Here is a 14,349-nt window from a genome sequence, read left to right on the forward strand (position 1 = left end):
TTTCATTTCTTGTGGATCGTAGGTCCGTTGACCTTATCCTCATCTTTTTCATTTCTTGTGGATCGTAGGTCCGTTGACCTTATCCTCATCTTTTTCATTTCTTGTGGATCGTAGGTCCGTTGACCTTATCCTCATCTTTTTCATTTCTTGTGGATCGTAGGTCCGTTGACCTTATCCTCATCTTCTTCATTTCTTGTGGATCGTAGGTCCGTTGACCTTATCCTCATCTTTTTCAATTCTTGTGGATCGTAGGTCCGTTGACCTTATCCTCATCTTTTTCATTTCTTGTGGATCGCAGGTCCGTTGACCTTATCCTCATCTTTGTCATTTCCTGTGGATCGTAGGTCCGTTGACCTTATCCTCATCTTTTTCATTTCCTGTGGATCGTAGGTTCGTTGACCTTATCCTCATCTTTTTCATTCTTGTGGGTCGTAGGTCCGTTGATCTTACCCTGGTTTCGAGTCATGGATCGTAGGTCTGACGACCTTATCCTCGTCTTTTTCAATTCTCTTGAGTCGTGAGTTTGTTACTTCTCACCCCGATGTTGAGTCATAGGTCGCACGAGATCTTTTCCTTTCAGTCCTGAAGATCGTACGAGATCCTCTCCTGATGTCGAGTCGTTGTTGAGTCGTAGACCGCACGAGATCTTTTCTTTTCAGTCATTGTTTCACGCAACTGCTTCCTTTGAGAACCTTGTATTGGCACCTAGGCTACGTTACAAGCTATCACCGTTCATCCAATTGCTCACTATAAATCCTTCCACCAGAAAAGCCAAAAAATTTCTCTTTCCCCAGCAGATATCAAACAAAAAATAAGGATAACACTTACACCATCCTCTCTTTAGGACAAATTTCTGGTACTTTGATATTTAATCTTCTTCTACCTCGAATGTTCGAAAGGCTAACGCCAATCTCACCTTCAGGTTTAAGACGATTAAATAGGGGCAGCTGTCATACCCCAAATTTGTCCTACCCCTTAATTTTTATCTGGCTTAGGCTTTGTATTTCATCTGCATACTCTCCATTAGGTCATTAACATAACATGCATCATTAATCAATAAACTCGGCAGGGGATCGAGGTCATAGATAGAGCTGAGGTTTCACATGGTTCAGAGTTCATGCAGGCTTGTTTCTACTGAAGTTTTCAATTGATCATGGATTGAGGTTTACTGATACATCTATGGTATGGTTTTATAATCATCATGGGCTTTTTCTCAACACTTGGATTTGTTCATCCCTTGAAGTTTAGTTTCGTTTTCACTCACGACGCAAGTCATTGCTCTAGAGATTCATTGCAAGAGTGAATTTGGACAAAGAATTGTATACGGTGTTAATGTGGCTAAGCTATAGGTTTAGAAGCAAAGTTCTAAGGATTTGACTTTTGGGTCAAAGTCAACCATGGAAAGTTGACTTTTGACCAAAGAAGTTTATGGTTTTCATTTTACCTCGGTGCTACTTGATTCAAATATCACAAGGATTGGAGTCTATGAGGAGTTTGCTTGAAATCATTGCAAGAGTGAAGCTATAAATAAAGGCTTTCTTATTGGTAGTTGGATTCAAGCATGGTGAGTAAAGTAATGGAAAAAGATTTGATGTCTTAAAGTGTAGGGAGGAATTTTCAAATTGCTTTTGAAAGGAAGAAAAAGCTAAAATCTATTTGCACTACAGTTCAAACTTTCAGTCATGTCTAAAAGGATACAAGTTCCATTCAACATCCCTATCATTACATGGGTCAGAAGCTATTACAGGGAGTTCGTCTTACAAGCCAAAAGGTTCAAGAAAAAACCATTTCAATACAAGTTATTTCCATCATCCAATACATCATTCTCCTTTCAAGGTTTCAAGTCCAAATATCCATCATTATGTTCATACATATAAATCAATTTCAAGGTCCATACATTTACTAATATCCAGACTTTATACAAAATTACACAAGAAAAGGCGTTGCCGAAACGTGAACACCAATACATAGTACAACAAAATTGACAAGGACGCATTGTCTCTGACAGAATCTTGCTGAGAGTTTACACCAGATCATTGCTGAGTTTCCATGAATTTCAGTTGTAGTGACAAATCAAGAGGAAACTCAAAGCGGTGATGAACCCCTCATGTACTCCTTTCAAGAACCAAAGCCAAAATAGTCGGCTGCCCCATATACCCAGAACCTGCACACCTGTACAAAAATAACAACACCAAGCATTGATTGTCCATAATTCAAAACCAAACCCACACCATTTCAAACATAACCCTATAAAATCCATAAACACACAAAACACTAACAGCACAGTTCAATACCATTCATATTATACCAAACCAGCTCAGTTCAGAAACCTCACTGTATCAAGTCCACATCAGCATCATTCGTTCAATCAAAGAAAACCAAGGCAGTTCAAAGTAAACAAATTAGCAGCCTGCGTCAGTTCAGAAGCGAAGATCAGGAAGGCAAAAAAAAACTTTCAGTTACATAACTATAACTGTCAAAAAACAGAAATAACCAACTCTGTAACTAATTTCTCTCAATCTCCTCAACCCACATAACTAACTCCCTTCACCTCAACTATTCCCCAATAACTGAATCCAAACCAACATAACTAACTGAGTCAGCTTTCTAACAAACTAACTCAGTGAGTGAACTAACTGACTCATTCCTAACTAACTTCTAACCGCCAGATCCTCACCCTTCATTCCATAACCGAATCTCAGATCCTAGGGCCCTCAATCACTCTCAATCTCTAACTGAATCTCTCACTCTCAATCTCTATATAATCTCCCTTCCCTCCATAATTCAAACTCACGCCATAACCACCATCTTCAACCTTACACACTTCATTTCTCTCCATAACATTCTCCACCACTTCATCACCTTTCATCCACTACATCATTCTCTCTCAGATTCTCTCTCGATCCATTCACCATTTCAGAACTTCCACACACGCCATAATTCACTTCTCATACACTTCATCACTCTCATTCGTCACTTCTCTTCTGCAACTCCCTCACCCCCACTCAAAGCTCACCAATCCACCATTGATAGAGCTTCAACGTTTGAAGCTCTTATCAGTCGAGCTTAGCCCCTGCGACTACACCATCTCTTAGCAACGCACGCACGACCTTTCTCCCTCAACGCAACAACGACATCGCACTCAAAGATTGCACAGAGAATTGGGGAAGAAGAAGAAGAATCCTAAAACAATAGAAAGCGGAAAAGGAAGAGTGATAAACCTTGCTTGAAGTTTCTCACCGCAGGTAAGTTCCTCGAGTCTTCGGTCTTCATCTCTCTCTTCTTTGCTTGTTTTTGTCACTGTTGCGTAGAGCAAGACTCCATGAATGTTTCCCCTAAGGTTGTGCGCCTTGACTCCTATTGTATATCGTTCAATCGCGGTTTGAAATACTAGGTCTCGTATTAGTTTTTCTGGATTTATGGTGCGATTTGAATACGGGAAGGGATGAGAGGGCATTCGGTGGAGGTGGTCGCTCGGAGGAACGGTTTTCTCCGGCGCCGTCGCGGGATTGAAGGAAAGCGTGAGGGTTCAGAGGTTGACGGAGGAGTTGAATCGTCACACCTAATTTTACCCTAACTCCCAATTTCACTTCTTCTTTTATTTTTTATTTTTAATAAAATCTTAATAAAAATCTGGATTGAATAATTTTGAGTAAAGTTGGATCAATTTCTCTGGGCCATACGAATTGCTTGCTCATACCCCCACTCTGGCCCAGCTCACACGTTTTTGTGTTGATTGAATAACAAAACTCTGCATAGGCCTCCTTCACTGGGCTTTGCGCTGACTTTGCTAACTACACCGTCCTTCGGCCCATGACACTATTTTTTGAACAAAACTGTGATACAGAAACAACTTCTGGGCCAGCCTGTGTTGGGCCCTGCGCCCTGCTAGCCACACCCCCTGTATTTAATTTACTCCCTCCTGACTTCATAAAACATTAGATTTTTGAATCTTAAATTTCTTTTAATCGTTTTTAATTCGAATTTTCTTTGAGTTGTAATAAATAGTTTTTTCACATAATAAGCCATAAACAAAATAATAGATTTTCTTTTAATTCAAACTAGTTTCTTTCATAAATAAAAATAGAATTGCTTATGAATATCTTTGTGAATAATGTGAATTTCAATTCTTTCCCTTTTTTGTGAATATCTTCCATATGCGTAAATGCTTAATTGTTTTTTTCCTTCCCCGTTTTCTTTTAGAATAATCCATATAACATAGATGTAGAAATTAGGATTAGTTCCCTTTTGCATTCTTTTTCTTTGCAACCATAAAACATTAATAAATACTTGATTAAAATCCCCATTAAAAAATACAAAGAAAATACTTAAAACACTAATAATCAAAGTGAAAATTCTTAAAAAGGGAATGGAAGCTTGAACGTCCCTTGCTTTAGGGAATGTTCGAGTGCTTGGATCTCCCTTGCTTTAGGGTCCCATTCATGCGTAAGTTCCCAACTTCTAAAAAACACAAACCATAGAGTAACTCGAGTTTCCCTTGCTTTAGGGATTTCCTCGAAACACTCAAACTCTCTCTCTCTCTCTCTCTCTCTCTCTCTCTCTCTCTCTCTCTCTCTCTCTCTCTCTCTCTCTCTCTCTCTCTCTCTCTCTCTCTCTCTCTCTCTCTCTCTCTCCTTTCTTAAGGGCATTGTTATCTCCGCTCTATTGCATCCTAGGTCGATCCCTTATGCAATAGCGCGAGCGTTAACTCCGCCCAACTAAAAAACACAAAAACAAACAGAAAATTTCAAGCCGAACTACGGCGCTCTGATTCCTGAAAGGGATACGTAGGCATCAAGTCGCGGGGCTTGAACGAGCACAGTTGTAAATAATTCCTTCTTTTCCCCGTATTTCTTTCGCATTCATTCGCATGTAGACATAGACATAGTACACCCCCTTTAGATAGAAACAAACATAGGTGGATACCATCGAGTACGATGGGCGCGAGGGGTGCTAATACCTTCCCCTTGCGCAACCGACTCCCGTACCTTGATTCTCTGGTCGCAAGACCCTGTTCCTTCCTTTGTTAGGTTTTCTGATATTCCTTTCCCTTTTGGGATAAATATATTAGTAGCGACTCTGTTCATTTTTCGCGAGCGTGCGACAATATGCTCCCTATATATATATATATATATATATATATATATATATATATATATATAGAGAGAGAGAGAGAGAGAGAGAGAGAGAGAGAGAGGAGGGATATATTTACTCCAGGAGTAAGTGTTGAACACTTACTCCAAATCTTAACCATTGATTATCATTAATCTAACGACTTTAGTTAATTTTTTTATATAATAAAATATTTCCAAAAATAATCAAACTAAATGATCAATTAAAACCGTTAGATCAATGAAAATCAACGGTTAAGATTTGAAGTGTTCAACACTTACTCTTGGAGTAAATATATCCCTCCTCATATATATATATATATATATATATATATATATATATATATATATATATATATATATATATATATATATGGAGCATATCAAGTGAGAGCATTTTAAAATGAGAGATGGGAGGAATAAATATCAACCATTAGATTCATCAAGAGAGAGAAGGTTAATGCATTAATGTGGTTAATACATTCTCTCTCTTGATGAATCCAATGGTTGATATTTATTCCTCTCATCTCTCATTATAAAATGCTCTCACTTCATATGTTCCCTATATATATATATATATATATATATATATATATATATATATATATATATATATATATATATATATAAAGTTGTCTTAATTGATAAATTTTATCTTTTTTATTATATTTAATATTTCTATATTAAATATTAAACATTAGTGTAAGAGTAAATTACATTCTATTTTTCAAAAATATAATTCTATTGCACTATCATCTTCTCTTGTGTTAAAATCTCCACTCCACTCCTTATGAAAAATATATTACGTTCTCCTTTTCTATTTATTACATTATCACCCTCTCTTGTATTAAAATATACATTCTTCTTTTTTTATATATAAAATATATCACACTCCTCTCCCTCGAGAGATACTCATATTACACTCCTCATCCACAACTATTTTTCCGCGCACTTCACAACGCCAAAAGGCAACACAAGTTAGTGGAAAGCATGAGATTCATCATATAAGGGAAATACGAGTAGGAACATCCTACATCGAGGGATTCGGCGAAAAAGTGATACTAGTCATTGGTGCCAACGATGAGATGAAGAAGTATATGATATGTCTAGGACTTCAACTGGGGTTTAAATTCGTCGAATTATTAGAATCAGGACCCTTAAAACATTCAAAAGCCTAATGGCAAGAGATGAAAATAACATATATTAGGAGGAAAATTTGATCGCCAATAAGGCAATTATGATAGAGGAGTTGAGAAGGAAGAAGCATGCCGAATGGGAAACAAAGAAATCAAACAAGAAATAAAAAGGGGGCGAATCCAAGAAATATTTACGGACCAACTGAGCACTGCCTCAAGATATTGAGATTACACACCACAGAAAGCATCAAGAAAGTCTATCTTGCAAGAATGCATTAACACAAAGTTTAGAAAAGAACAAGTTGAAACACCAAAACCATTATGAGAACGTCAAAAAGTGAAAAAAATATTATTGTCATTTCCACCACTGTATCATCCATAGCACAGAAGAATGTGCCCAAATGGAGGATGTTATCGAACATTTAATCATGAAGAGAAAGTTGTTCATATTTGTACACTAAGACAAATTTATATCCAAGATAAAGAGTTCAAATGAAAAAAAACACTTAAAGGGTGATGAGTGAAATATAGCTCAAGTGGCTAAAAAAGAGAAACATTCTAACAATAAAGAAGAAAAGAAACTACAAGTAGATAATTGCCGCAAGAAGGGCGTATAGCAAATGGGAAATCTATACATCTTAATAAACATTGAGTAAGAGCCACAATATTTGTGGGGAAACTCCCTAACACCATCAAGACAGGCCTAGTGGACACATAGGAAACAAATATTATAAGTGAACATTTGAATTATATCTCGAAGAAACAAACAACGTTGGCAACAATTATGGTCGTTTCAGATGGGTTCTCTCATAAAAGGCTGAATATTTTAAAATAAACTAAAATACTTAAAAAGATATTGAAAACAGTTTATAAAAGAAGGATGAAAATATAAATTTTAATATAATAGGGAGGGTGAATGCAATTTATTCAACTTCTAGGAGAAGATAATGCAATTTCTTATTATAAGTTTTGTTGAAGAAGGGATGTGAGTGTGTAATTTATTCACTTTTAAGGGGCATTTGATTGCATTGTCGCGGATAAATCTGAATCCACAACATCCTACTTATCACCTTTAAGGGATGAAATTCTGACCACTAGACTACTAGACTAAACAAACATAAGTGACACTACAACAAATAACGCTTTTTATGGCGAAGCTTTCACCACGAACAATAAAAATCGAGGGTATATGTAATGGGAGTGACTTGTTTTATTTTTTTAAAAAAATCAATCTGTTACCTCGATTTTAACAAACATCGACATAAATATATGCTTAGGGTTTAAGAATTGATTCTCAGCTCCTGCAATTTTATGTTTTGTTTAGAAACAAAAAGGCACCTGATCGTACCTGATCAGGAGGATCGTCGTAGGCTGCTCGGACTGGATCTTCTAGGAAGGAGGAGGGGGTGTACTTGCAAGGTACTCCGATGCCAAAGTAAGAAGACGAGCAAAGGAGTGCAAGTACTAGCTAAAGGTTAGAAGGAAGTGAATACCTGACCCTCTAGTTAAAGAGGGTATTTATAGCCCCCAGCGCTGGGCCATGATCTCGCTATTGGGTTGGATTCCCAAGCCCAACTAGGAGACTGCCAGGTTTCCTGAGCGGAAATATCGGAGGTGCGTGCATGCCCTCTGTCCTGGTTAACCGCTCCGAAGTTCAAGGGAGACGCGGTCTTTTAGGAGCCACGTGGGATCCGTGTTGTTTAAAGGGTTGGGTATGTAGGAGCCCTGCGCGGAGCAGGGTCCTCGGCAACGAAGGTGTTCGCGGGAATGTTAGTGCCGAGCATGCCGGGTGCCATATGTTCCGGGGATATGGGGCAGCCGAGCACGTCTAAGGTGGGCATCCTAGGTGCGTAGGAGGGTCATGGAGGAACGTGGGCCTCTGAGGTTTATTGGGCCGAAAACTATATTGGGCCTAACCTTGGCCCAGTCCAGAACAGGAGCCCCCCAAGTCGGAGTCTTCTGGTCAAGAAGCTGTGACTTTGCTTTATGCTCGGACCCATGACCTCGGAGATGCTCGGTGAGATGGCTCCTCGTCATCCAGATGTGCTTGGAGGAACAGCCTGTTGAGGGGGCGAAACGTCGCGCGTGGGCGACACGCGCTGACGTGGCATAGGTAATGATGGCCTAGGGTCTAGGAGGCGGCGCTTGTCAGGAGAGGTGACGCTTTGCCTTCCGAGCCCCTTCCCTATAAAAGGGGGCGAATTCTCTCATTTGGAAGTTTTCCTCTCTCTGTTTACGTGCTCGGCATCAGACAGGCGTTCCTCGGAAGATACTCTTCCAGATTGTTCAACATACTATTCGTCTACCGAAAAGCTCATCCGGTCATCGTCATCATGTCTTCACGTAAGTTCGCTTCCCTCTTCGCTGCTTTATTCTTCTCCTTAGGGTTTGTGCGCTTTATTTTCGCGGTCGTCGTCGTAAACGTAGGCTGGTTCCAACGAGCGGTCGTTGCTTCCTCCCTGGGTTATCCAGGCGGAGCCCGGGGGTTAGCGTGGGTCGGTGGACCAGACGATGTTGGTGTTAGACTGTCGTGCCTGTCTGGACACGATTTTTCGTTGTCGTGTCACGTCATTTCGTGAGTCCCCGGCTGACGGGCGTCTTTCCTCGATGAGGGTTTAGCCGGGGGCTCCGCAGCTCCTGCTCTACCCTTTCGCTTGCATTGCGGTGGAAGGGTGGATTTGATGAACTGTCGAATTCACTTTCTCCCTTCTGCGTGCAGGTGGGTCTGATTCGAGCGCCAGCTCGGAGTCCAGCTCGGAATCCGATTCATGGAGTAGCGAGTCGGACGACTCGACGGCCACTAGCTCCGATGTTGAGATCATCGAGGATCAAAACGCGCCCTCTCTGGTCGGCAATGACCATGCTGATTCTCCGGGTTCTGACACCGAGGGAGGGGTCTCCCCAATGCCCTTGTTCAGTTACGAATGCACGGTTGCGCTCGACTGGATAGCCGACGAAGCCTTAACGGTTACTTCCCGATACACTGAGTCTCTAGACGGGGCCTTCAAAGAAATTGAGGTTTTGGGAGAGGGTGAAGCGCCGAATTACCAAGTGATGTGCCCGTCTCGGGACGAGCGCATATGCTCTCGGTTCAACGGGGATGGCTTTGCGATGTACGAGTATGTGTTCAAGGAGCTCGGATTCCGATTGCCCTTCTCCGACTTTCAGAAATCGATGATGGCGTTTCTAGGTTTGGCGCCGTCCCAATTGCATCCGAATGCCTTTGCTTTTATGCGAGCATTCAAGATTGTCTGTAACTATTTGGGTATTGGCGCCACGACCGCATTGTTTGGCCGGTGTTTTCGTGTCCAAAGGCAGGCGGCAGACGGGCGATATAGCTGGGTCTCGTTCAGAAATGTCGAGCAGAAACTCTTCGGGATGTACACTGACTCTGTAAAAGGCTTCAAGGACCGGTACTTTGTCGTCCGTCCGCTCAGCCCGACGGCTTACTATGATATGTCGGATTCCGTGGTCCTTCATGACGCCGACGGGGAGATAGTGAGGGGTGAGGACGGGCAGGTAGCAAGGGAATTTTGCACGAGATTCCCGTTTTTCTGGTGGAAAGGTCACTTCTCATCTCCCCCGAAACATTACGTTTGGGAGGATGGGGATCTGAACGAGTAGGACACAGAGTCATATTCGGTCCTTTGCAAATACGTAGACAGCTTTACTATGTCCCAGTGGGTGACGAAGAATGGGAGTCCTGTGTTGGACGAGAATGGTGTGCCGGTTGTGGAGCAGCGGCCTATTAATACCAAATATGACTCTGTGCGAACAAGTCGGTGTTGGCTTGAAGACATGCCACGAGCTGCTTCCTCGGAAGATCTGGGATGTCCTTGCCGATCTTTACCGCTTTGTCGGGGTTGTCGCCCAGCGGGATGAGGTCGAAGTCTCCGTCTGGGATGGGCCTGACGGGGTGAGTTGCATTCGGCCTTCTTTCTTCGGCATTCTTCATCTCTTCGTCAGTAAACCGAGCGTCTAAGTCGATGGAGCTGACGTTCGGTGGATGTTGATCTTCCTGAGGATGACTGTCTTCGACCCTCGGCTTTTTGTTTGGATCTGATGGAGGGGCAATCAGCTGCAACCCTTTCACGGAGGCGTCGAAAATCCTTCTGGCCGCTTCGATGTCTGCGTTGATGGTGACCACTCGTCCTCGCTTTGTGTAAAACTTCATTTTGAGGTGCACGGTGGAGGGGACGGCAGTGAGCTCGGCCAGAGTAGGACGTCCGATGATACAGTTGTAGAGAGTCTTGCAGTCGATTACCAAGAATCTTGTCTTGACCTGCCTGGATGCCTCCCCTTCTCCGAAAGTGACGATCAGTTCGACGTATCCCCACGGCTTGGTGGTAGCACCGTTGAAGCCTAGGAGATCGGAACCCACATAGGGAGTGAGGTGCGAGTCGTCCAGCTGGAGTGTCCGGAACAGGTGAGAATACATGATATCGACCGAGCTGCCTTCGTCGACCAGGACTCGACGAACGTCGAAATTCGCCATTCTGGCTCGGACCAGTAAAGGAATTGTGGCGTTCGGGGCGCCGCCCGACAGCTCTTCCAAGTAGAAAGTGATTGGGTCCGATTTCCCTCTAAACTTCCGCAGAGTTGGGGCGACATCCGAGTTGGCGCTGATCAGCTCATCGAATTTTCTCTTTACCGAGCTGAAAGTGAGGGAGTCGGGGTCACCGCCGTTGGAGATGACCATTGCTGTTGGGAAATGCTCCCAGGTACTGAAGGCATTCGTCACGCCGACTGAAGGGATGAAGTCTTCCGGTCGGGTTACGGACAGCGCGACTTGAAGCGGTCTGCTATCTGGTGAGTTCCCCTCGTCAGAGTTCCGAGGGACATCTCTTCGGGAGGGTTCTCTCTTCTTCGTGTACTTTGATAGGAGTCCCTCTTTGATCAGGGTCTCTATGGCATCTTTGAGGTGTATGTATTCGTCGGTCAGATGCCCGTGACTCTTGTGGTATTTGCAGTATTTGGACTTGTCTGTCCCCGGCCTTGTAGGATTTGACTTCGGGGGCCTGATGCTGGAGTTCTTGAACTCGGTGTTCTAGCAGTCGGCCAGGATTTTCTCCCGCGAGGCGTTCAAAGGAGTGTAGTCGTTGAACCGTCCTGCCGGTCCTCGGCGCTCTTTGGCATCTCGGGACCTGTCGTCCCTCCTTTTGTCCTGTCCTCGGTGTGATCCTGGATCCTCGAGGTTTGAGCTGCGAGCAACATCACTGCCCCTCGAGGCTTTGATCGCGGCTGCCTCGCCTTCTTCAAAGTCGATGAATGCCTTTGCTTTGCGGAGGAGGGCATTCATCGAGTGCACCTTCTCAATCTTAATGGCCTTCTTGAAGTCACTACCGGGGAGTAGTCCTCGCTCCAAGAGGTATCTCTTCATGTAGTCGGCCGTCTGCACTTGGACGGCCTCCTTGTTGAATCTTTCAAGGTAATCCCGAAGAGGTTCGTTGGGTCCTTGTATCACGGCCTCGAGATTGGCTTCCGATTTCGGTTGTCGTCGGGAGGCTGTGAAGTGGCTCAAGAAGAGTTCTTTGAGCTCAGTCCAGGAATGGATGGAGTTCGGAGGGAGGTTCCGGTACCAATTCATCGCTCCCTTCCTGAGGGTGGTCGAGAAAATGCGGCACTTGATCGAGCCTCTGACGACGTGATAGTCCATGACCGCTTCGATGCTCCGAATATGGTCGTCGGGGTCAGTGGTCCCGTCGTATTGGTCCAATACTGGCGGTTTTTCCATCCCCCGAGGGAGGTGGGCTCTCCGGATACTGCCGGACAAGGGGCTGCGGAAGTCCTCCTCGTCGCTTGGTCCCGGTGAACTGTAGTGTCTGTTTCGCCGGGGTTTTCCTTGGTTATCGTCCGAACTGGTACGGTTGTCCCGAGGGGGACGTTCACCCGGTTTCGGTGCAGCTTTGGAAGGGCCCCGATGACCCTGTTCGGGGGAGGGGCTTCTTGCTTCAGTGGCTTCTGGCCTCTGGTTCTTCTTGCTCTTTCTTGGCGGAGAGCGGGAACGTGTCCTCCGGCGGCGATATCTTCTTGGTGGAGACCTTGAAGAGGATGGGGAACGCCGGCGGTACCTCCTTGGTGGTGAGCGCGAGGAGGAATAGGAGCGTGACCTGTAGTGCTTCCTCGGAGGGGAGCGACGTCGTCGCTGTCTTTCCAGCTCGTGAATTCGGTCATCCTGAATTCGGAGGAGGCTATTTGTCAATTGTATTTCTTTGAGCAGGCGGACGGTGATGGGGTCAGCGTCCTCGGGAATGTTGAGCGGCTCCTCTTCTTCTCCATGACGGGCTCTCCGCCTTTTGGAGGTGTGGGTGAATGAGGAAGCAGCATGCCCGTCTCTGGGGTCGGTCTCATTCACATTCTGGGCACGTTCTGGCCCATTGTGTGTTCGGATCTGCTCGTCATCCCCATTTTGAACGTGTCCCTCGGGAGGAACGTGGTCAACATTCTGAACCTGTTGGAGGCCCTGCAGCTGCTGGATGCTACGGATCTGCTGCCTCCCAGGTGGTGAGGTCTCGTGCCCGGGCCCCCTTTGCCCGGCGGGGGTATGCCGATTTCCTCCCTGCCAGCGACGATTTGCTGCCTCGCGGGTGGATTCCTCGATCAGTTGTTGCAGGAGGAAGGGATCAACACTTGGGATGTTGTTGTTGTTGTCAGCCATGACGATTGGAAAAGGATTAGCTTTGATCTTTGTTTTGTTAAAGACGGGGAAGCAAGTTTCCCACAGACGGCGCCACTGATCGTACCTGATCAGGATGATCGTCGTAGGCTGCTCGGACTGGATCTTCTAGGAAGGAGGAGGGGGGTGTACCTGCAAGATACTCCGATGCCAAAGTAAGAAGACGAGCAAAGGAGTGCAAGTACTAGCTAAAGGTTAGAAGGAAGTGAATACCTGACCCTCTAGTTAAAGAGGGTATTTATAGCCCCCAGCGCTGGGCCATGATCTCGCTATTGGGTTGGATTCCGAAGCCCAACTAGGAGACTGCCAGGTTTCCTGAGCGGAAATATCGGAGGTGCGTGCATGCCCTCTGTCCTGGTTAACCGCTCCGAAGTTCAAGGGAGACGCGGTCTTTTAGGAGCCACGTGGGATCCGTGTTGTTCGGAGGGTTGGGTATGTAGGAGCCCTGCGCGGAGCAGGGTCCTCGGCAACGAAGGTGTTCGCGGGAATGTTAGTGCCGAGCATGCCGGGTGCCATATGTTCCGGGGATATGGGGCAGCCGAGCACGTCTAAGGTGGGCATCCTAGGTGCGTAGGAGGGTCATGGAGGAACGTGGGCCTCTGAGGTTTACTGGGCCGAAAACTATATTGGGCCTAACCTTGGCCCAGTCCAGAACAGCACCTTTATTTTTTTATAGATTTTACGTCGGATATGTTACCTCAATTTTTTTAAAACCGAGATAAAAACTCTCTAATTTTTTATTCTTTTTGGAACCAAAAAGGCATCTTTATTTTTTCTTTATAGATCTTACGTTGGATATGTTACCTCGTTTTTCAGTAAAACCTCAAAAAATAATCTTTATAATTTTTATTCCCTCAGTATCTACCTTATTCACTTTTTAAGCCCTAGCGAACGGGCACTTATTCTCCAGCCAAAGAAAGAACACCATTATTCTCCAAAGAGGACGGAAGCCCTGCCGAACGAAAAAAACACTCTCACCATTATTCTCCGGTATGTTATTCTTATTGTTCTCCATTACTGTTGTTCTTGTTGTTGTTTTTGTCCATTACCGTTGTTATTTATTTTTGTTGGTTGTGTACTATTTTTATTTTATATTCAAAAACTTTATGTGATTATGGATCGTAGTTGGATGAAAGCCAATAGATTAAGTAAAGAATATGAAAATGGAGTGATACGGTTTCTTGATTTCGCAGAAAAAACTTCCTGACAATAATGATATTTTTTGGTGTCCCTGTAAAAAATGCTATAATATAAAAAAATCCAAGGGATGTTACATTCAATCATTGTGGTTGTGATGGAATTACTCAAAATTACATGAAATCGGTATGACATAATGAAGGGACAAACAAGATACATTTGTCACGTACATTTGAAGATGAAAATGAAGAATTTATGAATGATACTCTAGAAGACATGATTCATGATA

Source organism: Vicia villosa, linkage group LG7 (genome assembly GCF_029867415.1).
Source record: "Vicia villosa cultivar HV-30 ecotype Madison, WI linkage group LG7, Vvil1.0, whole genome shotgun sequence".
Taxonomy (NCBI): domain Eukaryota; kingdom Viridiplantae; phylum Streptophyta; class Magnoliopsida; order Fabales; family Fabaceae; genus Vicia; species Vicia villosa.